A 21,790-nucleotide genomic window follows, 5' to 3' on the forward strand; every position below is an offset into this window, starting at 1 on the left:
TGTCAGCCGGTAATTTGACTGCTAATATTGTTTACTGTTGGTCAACTACTATTTGTTAGGCAAAGGCCCTGGAGTAATTCAAATCAAGTGTTCTTTGTACAAGGTGTCGTTCTGGTGAGGTATATATAGAAAGCAATATTAATCTTACGTAGATTAAGTTGATAAAATTTAGGTAGCATTCAAGCACGAATGCTTGTTCGTTACGTGGAGTAACTGAGAAGGCGAACACCGTTTGTAGCATGGCTAATTAGCTAGTGGAACTTGGAGAGAAGCTTCTAAAAGTGCAACGTCGTTGAACTATCATAGAATGAGGCAATTTTATTTTGGAACATTTTACACAATACTTGTTAAGCTTATTGGAGGACAAATTCGTCAGTGACTTTGAAGGACACAGGAACTGCGTTGAAATTATTTTTTTATTCACGCAAGGCCAGCACTACGATGAAAGATCCGTTTTGGAATAGTAACCACAAAGTAACTTTAGTTCGTATATGATTTACTGGATATGCTATACGGATTTATGACTGAAAATCTAAATGTATTTTGAAAAATGATTGTCTATATCGCTAGCAGTCTGTCGTAAGAAAAGAGTCAAATCAATCACAGTTACGTCACGAGAAGAATATTCTGATATTCTGTGGCTGTGATATGAAACACAATTGACTTTACTCAGCGGAGAAAACAAGGAAATAAATGCTTTGATTCACGACTCACGATAAATAAACATTTTTAGGTCGGCGGCCAAACACTTGAAGATTTGATCCAGGAATAGACTTAATTCATGTCAACGATTCCAGGCATCCTCTGAGGTACTAACACTCCTTTACATTAATGTAAGGTAAGACAACCAATCCATATTTCTTCGGAGAAAACTCATCGTCTGCAAATGCTCACTTTTTGAAGAGTTGTTGAAATTTGGCGCCAATGGCTTTACAAGTCGATCATTTATTCGCTATAAAAGCGACAGCGCAAATCCGTAATACAAAATACGTGCTTAGACCACAGTTGTCGCCGATATATATGAGAAATATGAACTATAATAAAATCCTACGTGTAAAGGGAAAAGAGTGTTGTATTGATTCACTCGAGGGTTGGTTTCTACTTCACTTAATGTTTTTGATATTTCTTCAGGAAATGTAGTTAATATTGCGAGGCACATAACGGGCACCTTGGCTCTCCCCGGAGATAAGAGGTTATAGTTTCCTATACCATCAATACGAGGCTCCCTTCTCTACACCTCTTTGTAATATCGGTTTCTAAGTTAGAAAAATGAGGCACAAAATAACTTAAATTGTGTAAATGTTTTGTGGATTTATATCTCATAGATAAAACAAAATACTACTGGCTATAGTTAACAGGTATTACAGGTAATACACGTTACTTAATCGCTTTCTTTCAAAAATGTTTTTGAATTCTAAAAGTAAAATTCTTGCAAGAGAGTATGAAAAGTATACAAAAATGATGGTACTGACGAGGGCATATTTCCTATTTTCCTCCAAACTATGGGAATAATATTATTATAATTATGTTAATTTTGGAGACAAGTTTCACATTTATTTTACCGTACTCGCAAAGGCAAATGATAATAATCATCGCAATGGTAGTTTCACTAACACTATTGAAGTTAAAAACACGAATATCAAATATAAATGTAATAAAGGAATAAAATCAGAGGAAGTACCTGTCACTTGGTTAGATTTCACTACTCTGTGTCTCAGATGCATGTGAATTTTGCAGAATATGAGCAAAAAATGCAATATTATGTTCCCCTAATTCACGGTTTAAATACGCCATACTCTTTAAAAAATATCCTTCCAATAAGTGAATAAAAATAGAAGCATTGACCGCTACTAATGGTCTCCCAGTATGGCTTTCCTGTATTCAAGTTATTATGACGCCATAGCTTCTATTGCTTCAATTGAGATATTTTAAGGACCCTTCTAAATTTCCTTTCCTTAGTATAGAATCTGGTTTACACATTTAAAGTATTGTGCAGTATGTAATGTATGTACAATTTACTTATGTGTGTCATAATTAATTGTTAGTAAATTGTGAGGGTACGCAACTTGACGCCTGTTTGACGTAAAATGACGCCTGTTGGAGCGTGTGTATAATGTTTATCAATCATGCTGTGGTTTTTGATAAGAGTGCTGTTTTGGTAGTGTGTGTGTAGTGAGTATGAAGGTGAAGGGGTTGTTGGGTTTGTGGGGGTGGTGTGTACTGAGTCAAGAGCAAGTATAATTATGTTAATTAAAAGAGTTTTTAATCGCTATTTGCACAACGTTGTGTGTGCTGGGGTGAGTAAGTGCATTTTGGGGAGTGTATGTCTTGGTTTTCTTTTCTCTGAATAAAATTATACTCTCTCTCCTACAATCCTCTCCCTCCCTCTCTCTCTCTCTCTCTCTCTCTCTCTCTCTCTCCCTCTCCCATCCTCTCTCGCATCATCTCTCTTACTCTGTATCGCGATATATCGATCTATAAACTCTTCATCACTTAATACATGCGTAAAAATCCCACATTTCTAGAATACGATTTCCTTCTCTAATAATGGAAGAATTCTCAATTTTACAGGTATGCGTCTGTACTTCATTGTATTAAGCTCCCCAAATACAACAATACATCTTTGTGCTCAACCCAATTCTAAACTGTAATTGAAAAAATAATGAAAATTAACTAATGGCAGTGTTACTAGGTAATAATAAGCCAGACATGAAAACTAATTATTTTCCGTCATGTCTCTCTCCATAAACAGCCTTGACACAACCTTGCGAGCTATAAATTGAAGCACTTCTTCTGGTTATTTTGCCAATGTTAATGTTGTCTTATTAGCTTCTGCGTCAACTCTTAAAATGTTTTCTTGTGTGTAAATGTTTCCTACCAATGGCGGATTCAAATGCAATTTCGAGCTATTATATTTCCTGTATTAAAGATAACAATAATTATGAAGAAATGAATTATATTACATGACTGTATTTCTCAACTGCACTGCAAAATGGAATTAACCCATTTATTCTCACATAAAACACCTTCTTGTCTTGTATGCACAGCACATTGTGCATCCTCATACTGTAAAATCAAATTAAATCATTAGCAAAATGTGTTATGTACCACGTTCATGTTTTATACCTAATAATACACGTATGAAGACATCGCTTAGACTACCTATGTTACTATACACCACGGTTGTAGTTTGATGGCATGTAAATCTGAGTCATTTTAAAGAAAAGTTGAACAATGATGGCGCTATTCATCTTAAATCTTGCTTGCATCTTTACACGGGGTAGAAACTTGCACATTCCCAGCAAATACAAAAAAATTTTTGAAACGTTTTAAACATGTTATATTTTGGTTTAGATAAAAACGTTTTAATAACATTACATGTCGGGTTATATAAAGGTTATGGAAACATTTTTGTGTTGAAAATACACTCAACAATATTTTAAAAATGTTTTCAAAATGTTATTGAAAAATATTTTTGCAAACATTTTTTGCCAAATATTTTGTTAACCCTTAAATAACATTATGTTTGAATATTTGCAGTAAGTTATCAACAAATGTTTTTGAATGTTATGAAAACTTTTTATACCCTTTATATATCGTTTATATAACCCGACACCTGACGTCTGGCAACGTTTCGTGTTTGCTGGATTGGTATTAGAACATCACCAAGAAGACTAACAAATGGCAAGGGAATTTAAAAAAAACCCGTTTTATTATCAAAGGTAAGGTATAATTATTTGGCTTTATATTTAAATTTAAAATAAAATAGAACCGAATTGAATAAAAGTAATCACAAAAAACAGAAAGAGATAAATAATTTGATATAGAAATAAATAAAAATTGGGTTTATACAATTTAGTGTTGGTATGATTCATGTCTAGAATTGAACATTTATAATGTTTTGTTAGAAAGAAATATCATATGATCACATCAAACAACCGTGATATAATACGTGCATCAATAGGAATATAATGTTGTGATATGTTTTCATCATTTGGTTGATCGTCAAAACCAACGTAGCTGTTGCCATCCATTTTCCCCGCCTCTCATAATAGTTTTACCAGAAATCTAAGTATTTCTGAGATTACAAAACACTACTTTTCTTCATCCAAGAAATTGTAACTTTCAATGAACGTATTTATAACAGAGATATAGTGCATTTACTATAAAACATCTTCATTTAGTGGTTCATGGGCTATTTGACATCACCCACAATGTAAGGTAAGGGACTTTAATAAGAATTTATTATTATTTATATTTCCAATCATGTTTCGCTTGAGGACATCGAATGAAAAACAAAAGGATACTGCAACCATCCATTTGTAGGAAGCGGATTTAATCATAAACCACCTGCTGTCTTGTTTGTGTATGTATATTTGTATTTTGATTATTTTACTCGCAGGATTTTTTCCCTTTCTTTCTCTTCTATTGGGCTATTCCATTTAAAACCCACACTCCCCCTGTGGAAGATTTTGGAAGTATCTTCCACAAGGGAGTATAAATTTCAGATGGAATGAACACATTAGGCAGCTCCAATTAAAACTCTCCCTCCCGCTGTTGAAGATTCAGGTTGAATCGTTCTCAGAGGGTGTATGAAATTCAAATGGAGCTGCCTAATGTATTCATTCCATGTGAAAATCATACTCCCCTGTGGAATGGAAGATATTTCCAAAATCTTCCACAGGGGTAGTGTGGATTTTAAATGTTTGTATTTTCTTGTATTGGGCAGCAATTACAATCATGATTTTCTTACTAACAACACGTACCTGATAATTCCAAGCTATCTACTCAAACCTGTTATCATATTTAACTATTTGCTAGTAACATGAAACTACACATAACTCATTAATTTAAAGACTTGAAATTTGTAAATATCACTATAATTTCATATTATTCGCTCCTTATTTCTCAACGTATAAACTCTGTCTATTAGAACTGATATTTATTTTTATCTTCGTGTTGTCAACACTTTTCTGAATATTGCCGATACGTAGTTTAACAGTCATAAAACACCCTAGTTGCGATCTTACCCTAATAAGGCTCTCTTCATTATGATAATACTCTTGCAAGTAAGCCAGGGGCGTTATTAAATACCATAAAATTCAAAAACATCCCTGAGACATGGATTTCGTCGCCAGTACGTGAGATGCTTAAGTGATCCCTTCCTTCGGGCTAAACGCTGGTCACTTGCCATAGCTTTAATACATTGCACCGCTTAAAACTGCTAAGATACCTCCATAATGCAGTAGATTTTGAAGAGCAACTGGGGGCGCAAAGCATGCAAGATTTTGATATTTGTACCAACGCAGGTATCTGTAAATATGGGAGCAAGTATGCACAATCTTATTAGTGGAACAGAATATTCAAATCTGTGTAACTGCAGGATCAATTACGGCTAGGGCAAGGTTTTTTCATCAGATGAAATTGATTTGATTCCTTCTCTTCTCCTCTATTCTCCTCTCTTCTCCTCTCTTTTCCTCTCGTCTCCTCTCGTTTCCTCTCTTCCTCTCTTCTGCTCTCCTCTCCTCTCCTCTCCTCTCCTCTCTCTCTCCTCTCCCTCCTCTCCTCTTCTCTCTCTTCTCTTCTCTTCTTCTCTTCTCTTCTCTTCTCTTCTCTTCTCTTCTCTTCTTCTTCTCTTCTCTTCTCTTCTCTTCTCTTCTCTTCTCTTCTCTTCTCTTCTCTTCTCTTCTCTTCTCTTCTCTTCTCTTCTCTTCTCTTCTCTTCTCTTCTCTTCTCTTCTCTTCTCTTCTCTTCTCTTCTCTTCTCTTCTCTTCTCTTCTCTTCTCTTCTCTTCTCTTCTCTTCTCTTCTCTTCTCTTCTCTTCTCTTCTCTTCTCTTCTCTTCTCTTCTCTTCTCTTCTCTTCTCTTCTCTTCTCTTCTCTTCTCTTCTCTTCTCTTCTCTTCTCTTCTCTTCTCTTCTCTTCTCTTCTCTTCTCTTCTCTTCTCTTCTCTTCTCTTCTCTTCTCTTCTCTTCTCTTCTCTTCTCTTCTCTTCTCTTCTCTTCTCTTCTCTTCTCTTCTCTTCTCTTCTCTTCTCTTCTCTTCTCTTCTCTTCTCTTCTCTTCTCTTCTCTTCTCTTCTCTTCTCTTCTCTTCTCTTCTCTTCTCTTCTCTTCTCTTCTCTTCTCTCTTCTCTTCTCTTCTCTTCTCTTCTCTTCTCTTCTCTTCTCTTCTCTTTCTTCGCCTCTTTCTTTCTTCAAATAATCTGTTACAAAATAAAGTAGAAAAATATATAGTACCTCGTAAGCATTACATTAGCTCTATCCTAATATTCCCCTTTTAACAATTTTGAATTCCGATCACACCTAGCGCGTAAAAATGGCCAACAACACTTGAGGGAGCCGCTTGAGTACCGAGCAACACTCCTCCACTTGGGTGTTGAATTTACTTAGTTTCAAAGCATATAGTATACAGACATGTTAAAGGTGTAACACAGCTAAAAGAATATGCAAAAATACGATTTTTTGATACTTTGTCTGCAATGTTTCAAATGCGCTGTGGAACCACCGCGACAGTTTCAGTGTCGATGCAAGATTTATGGTTGTTGCTGACTCTTGCAAGAATGGACTATGTCATATGATTTAGTTCTTCTCAAATTTATAACGGAAACATACCTGTCAAGTCTCATATGAAGTTATGTTCAAGTACAATTTTCTTATTTTACAGTGTTTATTTAATTTTTAATTTTTTTGTTTTTTAAATTTCAGTGAATTTGTCTTTACCTTTTCTTCTACTGTAATTACGAAATGAAATGTATTTTAGCCCATATCTTGATCTCCATCCATACAATGTATATGATGTTTCAACAGTTTTTAGAATTTTCCATTAACACACAAAATAATTCATGCATTAAAATCATATGTATGCTTTCCATTGGCAGTTGGTCTGTATATATGTCGACAAAGCATTACACTGCCCCAATTATTTACAATTGTGAAACACATCATTATCCAAGCGTTGAATCAAAGTGAAAGATGGAAAAACGTTTTATACTCGAGCGAGCACTTAATAACCACTTTTACCCGCCGCTAAGGGACATCTTTCCCATTTGAAACTGTATTTGTGGCATCGTCGACCTTTATGTGATCGATAGAATGAGACATTTCGAATGCAACTAAGCTACTTCTTGACCTTTAACCCTTTAGAAGATAAAACTGCAACTAAACGTCAGTAACCCATAGAGCGTTTCTGTTAAAAATCAAACGCATAATTTAGCTGATGATTTGGACTGGCAGTTTTACGAAAGAATCGCGCACTCGGGCTTATTGGTGCGGCTGTCACTGCAATGGCTCGACCATTCAAATTATATTAGTCTCTCTGTTAAAGGAAGCGAGTGTGAAACAAAATGTAGCATTGCATTATATACGCGTATAGTGATTGATCGCCCCTTGATGAAATAGACTTGAAGGTGATTGCTAATAATAATGATTACTACAACATCCTTAACAATTTGTTAAAGGGCAAACTAGCGTAAATAATTGCAAAGTTCACAACCTGGTGATCATTTACTTCATCTTTAATGAAAGGTAAAAAGGAATCGATTATTTAAAATTGACGAGAGCGTTTTTTAAACCATCATTTTATATATTTCATCACAATATAATGAGTTGGTATGCGTGCCATGTAAGTTCAAATAACAGCACTGTAGCGCGAAATTTGTGGTGCATTTGCTCGCTAGAAAAATCAATTAGTTTTGTCCTGCGATAAACTTCCTATTAAATATCCCCTTCGTAGCAGGTCCTTAACTTCCTCGGGCGACTATGCCCTATAAGTGCAGGGCTATTGATTTGGTTGAAACATCTGCACAAGGTGGGCCAACGATGTGCAAAATACCTCAGTACTTGATCACTACTAGAGACGTTTCACTTAGAAGAATGTAGATGTTTTAACACGCCGAGGCCGAGAAAAAGGCAGTTTCGTTTGGTAAAAGTGTTTGCTGTTATAGAGTGTGTAAATATAAAGTAGTGACTATGAAATTGAGAGTCATTAGACTTTTATAAGTAAACGTGAATATATGTACACTCTTAAATGATGTAGTTGCATTTGAATGACTACCTCTATACCGTAAAACCTCGTCTACAAGCATATATAGCGTTTTTGATGAAAGCTCAATTAATATGAAACAAGCGTAAATATGCCAATACAATAGATTGGTCTTACAATAATACTTGTTTGTATATGATTGGATCTGTAATTTATTTGCTCAAAAACCATAATGGCGCCTGGATTAATGTAACTTTCATCAGAAGCGCTCTATATGCTTGTAGACGAGATTTTACGGTATTAAAATAGGATTTCACTTGATTTCTGCTCAAATTTGAACAGAAATCTTGTGAAATATTAACCAATACTTGCCTAATGTGGCATTATTCGAGTCCAATTTCACATTATTTATGGTCAAATATGATACTAGAAATTTGGTTAGTGACATCTAACCTACCAAACACAAAAGGTTTTTAAATAATGTTGTATTTGGGGTTTTGGTTTAGATAAAAATGTTTTAATAACATTAAATGTCGGGTTATATAAAGGTCAAGGAAATGTTTTAAAACGTTTTGCATGAAAACACACTACAACAATATTTTCAAAATGTTATTGTAAAATATTTTGCCAACACTTTTTGCCAATATTTTGTCAACACTTAAACAACATTATGTTAGAATATTTGTAGTAGGTAACATCAACAAATGTTTTTGAATGTTATGAAATCGTTTTATACCCTTTATAAGTATATCCTTTATATAACCCGACATTTAAACGTTTTCTAGCAACCTTTTCTAACATTTTGCGAATGATGTCGAAAACGTTTTGTGCTTGCTGGGTATTTTACTAGGACTCTAATCAAATTTGGCTTTATTAGAGTCAAATTTTACATGATTTATATAATCATGTATGACTAGACATTTAGTGAGATCTAAATTTACAGGGACAATAACCAAGTTCGACTAGAATTTTATAAGAAACTACTCGTGGAGGTAGTTCGATAATCAATGTGATCATGATAGCCCAAAACAAATTATCATAGCGGAACTTTGCCATGGTTCATGCTTTGTTTTATATGAAATAAACTAGTTTCATTACTAAAATGTTTATAAATAATGCATAAGTCGCCTCTGGAATTAGTGCACACTTGAAATTCTTATGTGGAATTAGATAAACACATTGATTTTCACCCTTCGTGGTTTTAAAATTAACATGCTATTGAGCAAAATTACATGCACTGAGAGGTTGAAATAATGACAACAATTGTTCGTTAACTCTAATGTATAGCTATGGGTCTTCTCTATCCAGTGACATCAAAATAGGTTCTATGACATCATACTGTGAGGGCGCAAATGCAAATTTTCAAAAATGCGATTTTCACCAAATTTCTCCTAGATATAGAAGGAAATGACTATTTCAAATCAATTATTATGTAAGTATATTAAGTGAAAAGGCAGTAGCTCTCTTGGAATAATTTTACAAGCGCGAAATGAAAATCATTGGGGTCTCACCAATCCTCCTCTATGGTCATCTTTGATGGCCAGTCCTACCCCCGGGTAAGGTACTGGGGGTAAAAACACGAAAATGACCGCAACGGATGTATCTACGATTAGCTTAGGTCGTTTGGGCGTAAACCGCCCTTTGTAGTTCTAAGGTTAAAAACAATACGGCTGATTTGGAAAAATGTTATTACTAGATATGAACACCCTTAGTTTTTTTGATACATAATAAACCACAGATAAAAAAAGATTTACTGCATCGAACGATGTTCATTGTAAAGTAAAAATTGAATGAATTTTTATTCCTCCCAAAAATAAAAGGAGACAGAATATTATTGTCTCTTTGTATATTTTGGATATTTCAAAATTGATTTTTATGATTGGGGTTTTTTTTGTACGTTAATTTTCCAGGATATCAAAATACACAATTCCTTGTATTGATGCTCATTTATTAATAAAGCCAGCATTGAATCTCGCAATCTGTTTTTGGTGTACACCTTTAGCATGTTTTGTTTATATGCCTCTGCCAAACCTAAAACCCTTCCAGCGCATTCAAACTAGCACTCATTAAATCTGAGCAGACTATACTAATATCGTATTTGTTTTTATTAAACAAAATTAAGTCACCTGAGATTATGAAAAATTGAAAATCAAGATGAAATAAGAACCTTGGTTATTCCCTTCTTCAGACTCACCTAAATGTCACACAATATAGCCAGGTGCCGGTTCCAGGTTTTTCATCGCCTGTTATTAATGTTCATTCGTTTATCATTTCGACATTCCCCGGTGTCTTTTAACGCATTTATTTGATAAGTCAATTTCAATGACTTGGGAGAAACCATCGAATATATTTCTCACCGCCGCCAGCAAAAATTGGCCCGCTCAATCAATAAAATAAGAGACGGGTCGATCCCTGAGCCGTGGGGCATGTTGGGAAGTGTTTTTCAGTGATTGCCAAAACTGAGCACATTGGGCCTACAGGCGGTTTTTACAATATTGTGAAGCTGTCTGAAATTTACGCCCAAATAGTTGCTAAGGACACAACTGAGATGCAGAAGCAATTTGTCTGTCTTTGTCGCTACTTACTTTATTTTTACTTCAATGTCCAATTAAAACTCACGTACTGTTACATAATCCAAGGTTTTTGTCATCTGCGTCATTTACAAAGATACATAAAGTGACTAGCGCCAAGAAGGCGATAATTAAAGATAATTAACGTGTTGTTTGTACAAATAAGTAACTTCACGGATTCTTGAACACATTTCAACGTCTAATATAGATGTTGTTGAAACAGCAATATACTGTAAAATAATCAATCTGTCCTTTTCCGTTTGAAATTCGTAAAGCAGTTTCTATTATTCTGCGGTCAAGGTTTCTTTTCAAATTAATGTAAATTTGCTTCATATCGAGATGAAATCGATATTTGAATTGTTAATTTCAAGAAGACAAAAAACAAACATAAGCTTACATTCAAATTGAACCGATATTTTGCAGTCATATATGCACAACAGGGTTTCCCGATTCATACAATGAAACGACAGAGCTAGTAACGCCTTGAAGCTGTTTAGTTTTTATAAGCGTATTCCTCTTGCACGCCAAAGGCTTAACAGCAGCAAAAGAAAAACAGGGTGTGGAAAATTGTCACAGGATCAATGCTAGAAATTGAGGAGAGAGACTTGATTAATGTTTTCTTTTCCCGAGTACGCCTTTGAAGGTATTTGTAAGGACATGGCCCGCGACAGACCTGTGGTTTTATTTCAACTGTCTGTTATTTCATTTCGGTTACGGGGTGGATTATGGCTGGTTTTATTTTAGGTATATTAACTGGATACCAGAGGCTCCTACCTGCGTGGTATTTATTTAAACTGTGTACATTGGAGAATATTTAGATTTAAAGGGATAAAGTGAATGAATATCAGTACTCCCTACTTGATCAATATGATAAACTGTGTATACCGTACATATTTTAACATTATTGTATTGTTTCTGATGAAGCCGAGGATTCTATATTTTTATATAGCATTTATGTACAGAATTTGCTTGTGATTGTTGTAGAATTATTGGTCCTAGGGCGTCGCAATAAAATAGAAGAATACAAGTATTTTCCAAGCTAGCGAATCGTTTGATTACTTAATCAGTGAACTTAGTACCATTGATTCAATAAAAATTTAATTTTGTTACATGTACCTCCAGACTTATCTGATCATACAGATTGAAATCTCGATACGCACAGAAATTACAATAATTAATTTCAACTTGAGGGTAACAATAATTTTTAATTCTGCATGGCTTTGTTTAATCATAATATAGCCTGAAAAAATAACGTAGAGCGTATTCATAGTAGTAGGAAACACATGTTAATGCTCAAAAGAACAATTTTGTTGGCGCGAAATTACGTCATACGTAACGTCTGCATGAAGATAAGCACGTGACTTTTTATAGGTTAATTCAAGTCTAGCAATACAAGATGTAACAGATAATAATCAATATTGCAAATGAATTCCTACGCATGCTTCAAGGATGCATATAAGAACATATTGCAATTAAGGTATATACTACGTTGTTATTGATTTCAATGTTAGAAAGTCGGCAAATTCAAGGTTTCTTCTGAAAATAAATTTTCATTCTGTAAGACACTTTCATTGTTTGTTGCTAATTAATATGTTGACTTGTCAAATGTTGTGGTAAAATTACAATAGTTTTGGGTTTCAAATATATTTGCAAGGGTTGATCATTTATTTGCACATTGGCTGTATTTGGCCTGTGGTTGTTAACCTAGTTGGCTTATAATTCCTATCATGCATTTTACAATTAACCAACCACTATAATTAACAACATTCGAGTTGATGACACATATTTAATAGGCAATGTCAATTTGTTTACATCACATAGATGTAACTGCACTATCAACTAGTACCAAAACATCTCAAATATTTTGACATTATGTGCATATTTCTATACATATTATGTGTACGTAATCATTATAATCTACATATTTTCTTGCACAATCTAACTAATATTTAAACTGTGACATTAAGAAAGACTAAATAAACCTGACAACCGCACATTACATTCACAAACTATACTAGAAAGTGTAATCTAATGTCCATAAAATAGACGACCCAACACACATAAAAATGCATAATGCATCTAATAACTAGCCAAGTTAATATTCCGCTCTATCATATCTACATAAAAGCAATAGACAGCAGCAGTAACAGAAAAAGGAAATGAAACTACTGTCGGAATGCGCCACCCCGGTTGAAATCCACACACCCCCTGTGAAAGACATGACCTTAATCTCCCACACAGGGTGCTTAGAATCCAAATAGAGTCAACCGTTCAGGTAACCTCATATTGAATTCACACCCCCTGTGTGGAAGATTAAAGTCCTGTCTATAATAGGGGTGTATGGATTTCATTCAAATAGCCTAATACGGTTCCACTGCTCATTCTGGTTACCTAAATTGCCCGCGGAAGATGCAATTAATTCAGCGCTATTTCACACTCCCGCATGCGTGGTAACACAATTTTCTATCCATTTTCTAAATTTCCAAGGTCATTTCATAACCTAATTCCTTGGGGGAATCCATGAGCATGTTACCACTGCGAATCTTCTTAGGCGAAAGAAATCGATTGAAGTTTACCGTGTATGTTTCATTGTCTTTCTTCCTTGTAGCTATTAATATAGTTGAAGTCAATTCATGTATGTTATCTTTCCTTCCCATTTATTAAAATCTTTCTACCTTGACAATTAAAGCTGAAACGTTACTGATTGTGAAATGTCTCGCTATAAACAAGCCCTTTTAATTACGTCAACATCATTTTTATTGTTAGACTTAGTAAAGTAATTCATTTGCTTGAGTGAGTGAAATCTATTGTTTTGTTTTTCTAAATCAGATTTATTTAATTACACAGACTTAAAAGCGATAAAATAAACCAAAGTAATAGTGGCAAAATAATTGTGCTTATCGGGTCAGCCATTTTGGGGGGGAATTGATTTTTGGTGGATTATGAAAATAATAGATTATTGACCAAATTTTCAGCTATTTTGCAAATCTTAAAGCAATTAACTAATTATTAATTTAATGTATAAAATGTTCCTTGAAAGTACATACATAAGACCTTCTTGCAAATCCATCAAGGCTCCGCATGTTAGCTTCAAAAAGTCATATGTGCACTAGAACATCGTTGTAACAGTCTTTGGAGCAAACAGGTAGATAGTAAGATATAAAAAATATTATTCTCAATTAAAAGGGCATTTCGTGATCCACAGCCTCACCCCCCCCACTTTTCTCAAAAAAGTTGAGATTTTTTACAAAATATTTCTTGCAGATTAATTCGTTTAGCAAAGATATCGTGAAATTTGAATTTCGTTCTGGTGCACCAGTACGAAATTACAACGCATTGTCTATGGAGCAGTGTAATACACATAATCATGCATAACTCGCGAACGCAAAATCGGAATCAACTGAAATTTTGGGAATAAGTTTTTTTCGTGGATATCTAATGAAAAATGACATAAATAGAGGATGCTAGGATCACGAAATACTCCTTTAAATATAAATGTCTTCAAGAACAATCTGAACTACAAATTGGTGAGAACAAAGAATCGTGTGAACCATTGTGACGTCACACTATGGTTCATAATTGCACTAACCAGGCTTGTACATGGTATTCTTGGACACTGAAAATGCATTTTATCTTCAAATTTTATTTTATTTTATGGAAATTTACTTTTGCAAGTTATAATAAGACATCTCTCCTTTGCACTCTTACAATCAGACTACCGTAAAACCTCAATAGTTAGCATATTTGCTTCCTATCAAGCGCTTTTGAAAACATGAAATTATACCAAAGTCCGGCGCTTTACCAACTGAGCTAAAATTTGCAGATTTACTTGTTCGTATATAACTATGTGTATCGATGACTTGCTCAAAACAGTTTACACTTTTGTGGATGGTGCACTTCATGTTTGCATGTTTCAAAAACGCTCGATAGTAAGCACATATGCTAACTATCGAGTTTTTACAGTAGATGTCGTATGACATCTTTATTACTTATAAAGATTTGGCAGATAATCTCCTTACCAAAACAATCATTATTAGACTAGTCTGTCTTCTTTAAATAGATTTCAAGGTTACTATGATAATACCTATTATTGTAAAATGAGAGTTTTAAGAAAGGCAGAACACAGTCATTTTAACACAGATATCAGGATTATTCTATCAACTACCTTTTGTTGTAAATACAAAGAATTAATAAAAAGCAGTATTACAGTTTCTTTAAAATCAAATGCTATCTGGCCAAGGCCAAGGACTCCATTCAGGCATCCAAATATAGAAGTAGAAAAACAAAGCTATCACAATAAGAGCTCGATCACTACAAACATTTACCAACCGTATGGAGTGATGTTCTCATGTGTATCAGCCAATGGTGTATCAAAGTCAGATAGCTGTAATTCTAATTCTATTAATATCACCTGAATCTAAATGAATTCAACTTTCAAACCATGCACCCCACATGAAAGACAAGACCTTAATCTGCCACACTGGGGTGGGGGTAGATTTCAAATAGGGTTACCTGAATAGGTGGCTCCTTTTAAAATGTACTCACATTGCATGGTGCGTGGGGTATTAAAGTGAAGTCTTCTATAGAATAGCTCAGTTTTACATTTGATAGCATTCTATCTTTAAGAAAAAGCTTGACATGTCTCACTATTAGTACAGGGTGTATCAAACTAAAGTATAAAGTTTGAAAATGCCACCAGATTAAAAGCGTTAATGTATTTGGTCAAAATGCTATAGTTGATAGCTGAATCAACTTCTTGATAAGGACTCGGTGGCTATTTTTGGGAATTAAAATGCAGTTGCGCAAAGTCAATTAAAATCAAAGCATAATGAAAATCACATGTTGGACCACTTTCTTTACAGTAATTGTCAGTCTTAGTCGTCCACATGGCCACCAGAGCATGGCCACCATACCATGTATGCAGATATCAGCTCTCCTCAACATCATGCTATTCACACCATTTCTTAATAGAGGTCTGCCCTGCTTGGGGATGTTGTGCAATTATGTGTCTCTGAATAGCCACACAGCACAAGAAGAAATCCTGAGATGTTAGATCAGGGGTATTATTAGTCATTCCACTTGATGATTCAAACAATTCTACAAGGTTTTCTGTCAATTACTGTAAAGATTTTCATTTCATTTTAATTGACTGACTTCGCGCGACTGCATTTTAAACGGCTCTCAAAAATTGACACTGAGTCCTAATTAATGGTCACACTCAAGTGATTTTACGGTTGTGGGAGGAGAAGAAGTTGATTCAGTTAGTAACTATAGCATTATGACCAAATAATCTAGTGGCATTTTTCAAACTGTATTTTTTTTCAATTTTGATACATCCTGTAGGTAATCAAATATTCTTCTTCTTCTACTTCTTCTTCTTCTTCATCTTCTTTTTATTTTAATTCCATGTTCCTCTTACAATAAAAATGTCCTTGTTTTTATGAACATACAAATTGATGTCGTTTTTTAAGTTATCAAGTAGAGAAATGAAAAGAAAATCCCCTTACCAAAACAATCATTATTAGGCTAGTCATTCATATTGACATAGATTTCAAGATCATAATAATACTTGTTATTGTAAAATGAAAGCGTTAAAAAAGCAGCATAAAACATTCATTTTAACATACATTGTGATTATAAATTCAACTGCGCATCTTGGAAAAAAGAAAGACTTGACAAAATGCAGAATCACAGTATCTTTTAAATCTACTGCTATCAGCCAAGGCCAAAGACTCTATTCTGGCATCCAAATATAGACACGGAAAAACAACTTATCACAATAACATCTCGATCTCCACAAACATTTACCAACCCGTATGGGGTGGGTTTCTCGTGTGTTTATGGATCCTAAGTCAATGCAGTATCTAAGTCAAATTGCATTAATTCTCACATTTAAACCAATGCGTTTTCTCATTCTACACCTTTCTACGTTGAGAATGTAAGCAAACCTTGCCATAATTAAAGCCGATGAAATATACAAGATTAATTGTTAGAAAAGACACGATACCATTTCCGCCCTTTTCTAGTGCTTTTTTTTCTTTTCGACTCCTCCCCTGAAGCTTGTTCCTGTTAATGTTGAATGTCTTTTTGTTTTGGTGTTTGAAGTTTTCAAGTGCAGGCTTAAGGTTAGCAACTATTATAAACTGTTGCGATTTGGTAGTTCACATCATCTTGCGAATGGTAGTAAGCTTTGGCAAAAATTGTATGTATTGATCATTTCATAGTGAGTATGTAAAAGAATTAAAATAACACAGATACACGTCTGTAGGTCCAGTGGTTCTTGAATTATGTTGTAAAGAGGGCTGAAACAACAACACATTTGTTAAACGTATATAATTCATTAACAACAATAAATCAAGCAAGTTTTCAATGTATATGATTTGTAGAATGAACTTTTGCGAAACATCAAAGTGTTATTTTTCAATAATATATTGATTTAGATAATGAAAATCGATTTTTTTTGCTGCTTCGACCAACAATATTTCGTCAACCCTCAAAGGTACCCTTACCAAGACAATCATTATTAGGCTAGTCTGCTGCGGTTTTTTTTAAATTAAAGAATTAACAAAAGCGTCAGAAGACGTTTTAACACTATATAAAGATAATGATATCGACTACCTAACTACTAGAAACGACCTATGCTATCTCTGACAAGGCCAGAGACTGCTGGCATCCAAATATAGACAAAAAAATCACAAAGCTACCACAACAAGAGCTCGATCACCACAAACATTTACCAAACGTATGGAGTGAGTTTCTCATGTGTTTAAGTCTAAGTCAATGGAGTATCCAAGTCAGATAGCATTAATTCTCATTCCATCAAATATCACCTCAATCAAACCAATGCATTTTCTTTTACTGCCTTTCTAGAACTCGGCTTACAGTGAAGGCGTATCCATCACAGCTTATTCTTACCTTCCACAATAGGTATAGTTTCCTATACCTTTGATCAGCGCATACATTGACGATTGTAATAGACAGTGCTATTTTCTCTAATTATTCAAACACCCTTTTTTGCCAGGTGCCGCATGGAAAATCCTTTGGCGTAATAACCTCTTTCCCGCGCGTTTTCAATTTAGACGGTATGCAAAAAAAAATCCAAATTTATCGAAAAGGGTTAAAATTATAATATTATAGCATGATTATGCATGTGGAATCTTCTTGTTACTTAATAAAACTTTCATACATGAACAAACATGCCCAGTATTAATCTTGCATGTTTGAAATAATCATCGTATCAGCAGCATAGGATAAATGTACAGCAGTACGCAAAACATTAAGGCGTGATAAACGGTGACATTCTATGGTAACAGGCAGTTAAGCGCCAATCCTAACTATGCTGTCACGCTGTCTAACCACTATTTCATTACCGTCATTATTGGGTTAAAACCTTTGCTTGGCTTGGACTCCTCCGTTCTACTCAGTAACAGTCAGCAGAAAGAGGTGTTTACCTACTCTAAAACTACACCGGAATCTTCGTCAAGATTTGCCACGATATAGTTACAGGACCTTAGGGTGGTATGGCTTACTGGATATTAGCGTGTTGTTTTTTTGGAATGGGATGGCATGGTATTTTGTCTAGAATCACTGTCCCGGTTTTATGTAAATGTTTGAAATAAAATCTGACGAAAGTGATGCCGTTATCGGAGTTGTATTACCATTCCCGTGTACCAACTTTGACTCGAGCGACAAAATCTCAGCAAAGTTGTATAATACACAGAGCGGAAACAAACACACCTTGTGCAAGTGTTGATGTGACAGACTGGAAAAGATAATCTAATTCCCAGTGCGCATGTCACTCTAAAAATGATGACAATATAACTCTACCTTGAAAACTTCGGAAATAATCGTCGCACGAGGTTCGTCTTTCGGATCTACTGAATTGACAAAATAACAGCACTTGAATTGTGATCATTGTTATTATTTTAAACTGATTCTACGCTTATGCTGTTCACAAATCAATGTAATCACTATGTGAATGGGTTCCATCTTGCTCTGTGGATGATTACCATATATTTGAGAGATATATTATACTACTGCTGTACTTTCCAGGTTACTTTTCTTCCCATTCATCCGAGTGAATCTTGAATAAAACTTGTCTCTGTGTCTTCAAGTGCCAGGTATGTAAACTGTTTGCATTTTATAATAGACAACTCAACTTTCCTATCAAGGGAATGTACGAACTAATAAAAAACATGTCTGTAAAGCATATTTGTTTTGCGCGTCTCGTGTATTGAACAAAAGTTTCGATTTGTCCACGCCACCAGAAACTAAATGAAATTATATTACGGAATCGACTGCGAAACTATGGCATATAAACTGAGAAGAGTAATCAATTTATCTATTACCAAGTCTTGTGGAAAATAACAAGAGGACAGAGTTTATTTAAAGCCATCGGTGTGGAGTGTTATATTAAATTTGGTAATGCACACACCAACCCTTGTTGTTTTCGAAAGCGAACAAGACTTGTTGTAGCTATAATAGGAAAGACCTAGTTGAATCAAATAGTTTGCTCAGATTCAAAGCATGCGTGTGGTACTTCAAGAATTATAACGTAATGGGGAAGGAAAACTTGTTTGTTCTGTATAGTGTTTCAGATTTCATGGATGTGCGCTTTGTTGCCAGACTAAGAAGGGAGGTTTGTTGAATGTTTTGAAAGCATCGTTTTATCGATATCATTTATTTCATTTGTTATTGATTTAATTTTAATGAACAACATATGAAAGGCTATCTTAAAATACGTATTTTAAATGTCAAACCAGGCTAGCCAAATGGAGCATGGAAATGATCATGTTCTACTAACAGCATTCCAGGTGTACAATGTGCTGTTCCAGTGGACTTGAAATCATATAACACACCAACTATGGAATAATTGACTTTAATCATCCACACAGGGAGTGTGAATTTTAATTGGGGTTGCCTCAATAGTTGACTATCATCTACATCCCCTCTCTTCCATAGAGTGTGTATGGATTTCAATTGGAACAGTCCATTCTCTACGGAATTACGGATGAAATGATATATATACTCCAGGGGACCGAATAACCAGCATCTAATGTTCATTACAATGTGGTACTGCCTAAATTGACGCTATGTTGATTATTTTAAGTGGCCATCTATGCTTAAAATGCAAGTAACACACTGAGTAGCCGAGTTTTGTTCCAAAAACATTCAATGATCCGGAGATTTTCAATTCTCATTGTAACATATTCTTGTTACACCATTATTTGCTGCAAATTGCATTTGGAAATTCCTCTGAGAAACTGAACAAAATGTGTTTTTGTTGGTAATTTGCCCACATTTCATTTAAAATAATTCAATTCTGTAAATCTACGACAATGTCAATTGAAGTATCCAACTCGACATGTTCAAAGCAATGAAATCAATTAAGCATGATCAATACATGTATGTTGTAGTTGTTGTTTATTTTTGTTGCTTAAAGCTGATTAGATGTACAAACAGCATGAGCGAATGTCAAGTCGAACATGCCGTAAGTAATAAATGCAGTCACTGTTTATCCTCATTTGACCTTGAACAGCTTAAGGGATATATATATATATATATATATATATATATATATATATACTTTAAATTACTAACTTTTTACTATAAAACCATATTCTTTTTGAGTAGTTATCTATATTACACATATTTTTATATGTATCATATACATCACATTTTGTTAGTCTTTGCTTTGGAACTTATTTTGAATTTGTACTCCCTATTCTGTTGTGACGACTACTCTCCCTCGTTTGGTTATACTTTCAATTTTGCATCTATCCTCTCCCAAATTTATTACCTTGTTTAATATTAATTTTATCAAAAGCCCGTTTTGTGTTTTCCCTTTATTTCCTGTATGTATTCTTTCGAACAATAATGGAAGCATAACAAACCGTCGGAATTACATTTTCCAATTCACTGATACTCTGATTTCATTACAACTTGAAAGCATCATACATGACAATATAATGACATATTTCCTTCTTTTAGTAGTATCAAATTTACATCGCGATACAATATCCTTATCTTTTATCGATGCATGTCTGTGACATAAGTAGTTACAACTTTAAGTTTAATCTATCTTCAAAACAAGGATAGTCCTCAGTACTTTGTTCTATTTTGTTCTAATGTGTACGCTCTAGGTATACTAAGTTGAATAATTCATATGAATGAAAATCGTCATTATATCTAAGATATAAATTTAATAGATTCCCTGCATTTTGTGTTTGACTTAAGATTCAGTGCTTGTTTGTGTTCAGATATTATTTCTTAAATATACACTACGATAAAATGATTCTGTTTGAATTATCAAGTCAAGTCCAAATTGAATGGATACCTCGTCAAAAATATCTTAATGATACTATAAACATATACTGGAGTAAATCCTATAGGAATTAGTCATTTGGTTTCTTATATTGGATATACACCCAGAAGAAGACAATGATAATTCAGATAACACACAAACCTAACCGTTACGGCGTACTTCTCCTTAAAATTGTGCAATTTTATATGTAAGATTTACACATCAAATCACAGACCACTTACCAATACGTAACATACCATTTTAAGGAATAAACAGACGAAGCATCAAGAAAATCCAAGCTCGAATCCATTTCGCTCTTTTTTCCATCCATTTTAAATCACACCTATATCATTTCCCTTATTACCATTCTATCCCAAGGGAAGACAGTGCAAATCTTATATACCTGTGCGAAATATACGAGGTAGGACATGTAGAAAATTGGAGAAGCACCAATATCGAAGCTCAAGTTACGAAATTCTACACCAGTTGTATTTCCAAAAAATCCTCCAGATAGGTAACGGCACTGGAGCCTAGACTTGTGAGATGTACTGCCAAACGACGTCATGAGGGCCTGAACCGCTTCTTTACCATTTGTTTGATGTATGCCAAGCATGAAGTGTTATTTTGTTTTAATAAACAACTCTTGAAAATAAGAAAAATATTTGCGGTAAAGTGTTGTGTTGTCTGGGATAGAGGTATCAAGATTCGAAAGATTTGTAGACTTGAATTTCATCACTACTCTAGTATGTTTATTAGTTAGGTTGGCGGATCAAATAAAACCCAGTATGGACAAAATATTTACAAATCCTAGCTATTGTTTAATTTTAACATCTTCAATATCAGAATTTACAGACGCTTTTTACCATAATATTACATTATGGTACTATCAAATCTGAGATTTTATATATGAAATTTCTTGGACTGGAAAGGGAAACT

The 21,790-nt window shown here is 34.3% G+C and overlaps 1 protein-coding gene across 3 annotated transcripts in view; it reads left to right on the top strand.

Annotated features, from left to right (window-relative positions):
* The window catches only part of LOC140169646 (potassium voltage-gated channel unc-103-like), a 335,180-nt gene that overhangs the window by 175,105 nt on the left and 138,285 nt on the right, over positions 1-21,790 (top strand). Inside the window, exon 1 of one of the 3 annotated variants that reach the window (XM_072192930.1) lies at positions 18,482-18,671. The exons of the other annotated variants lie outside the window; for them this stretch is intronic. The gene's annotated coding sequence lies outside the window, so the exon portion shown is untranslated. Of the gene's footprint in view, positions 1-18,481; positions 18,672-21,790 lie in introns of those variants that run through there. 3 annotated transcript variants of the gene reach the window in all.

The sequence above is a fragment of the Amphiura filiformis genome, chromosome 14 (genome assembly GCF_039555335.1).
Source record: "Amphiura filiformis chromosome 14, Afil_fr2py, whole genome shotgun sequence".
Lineage (NCBI taxonomy): Eukaryota > Metazoa > Echinodermata > Ophiuroidea > Amphilepidida > Amphiuridae > Amphiura > Amphiura filiformis.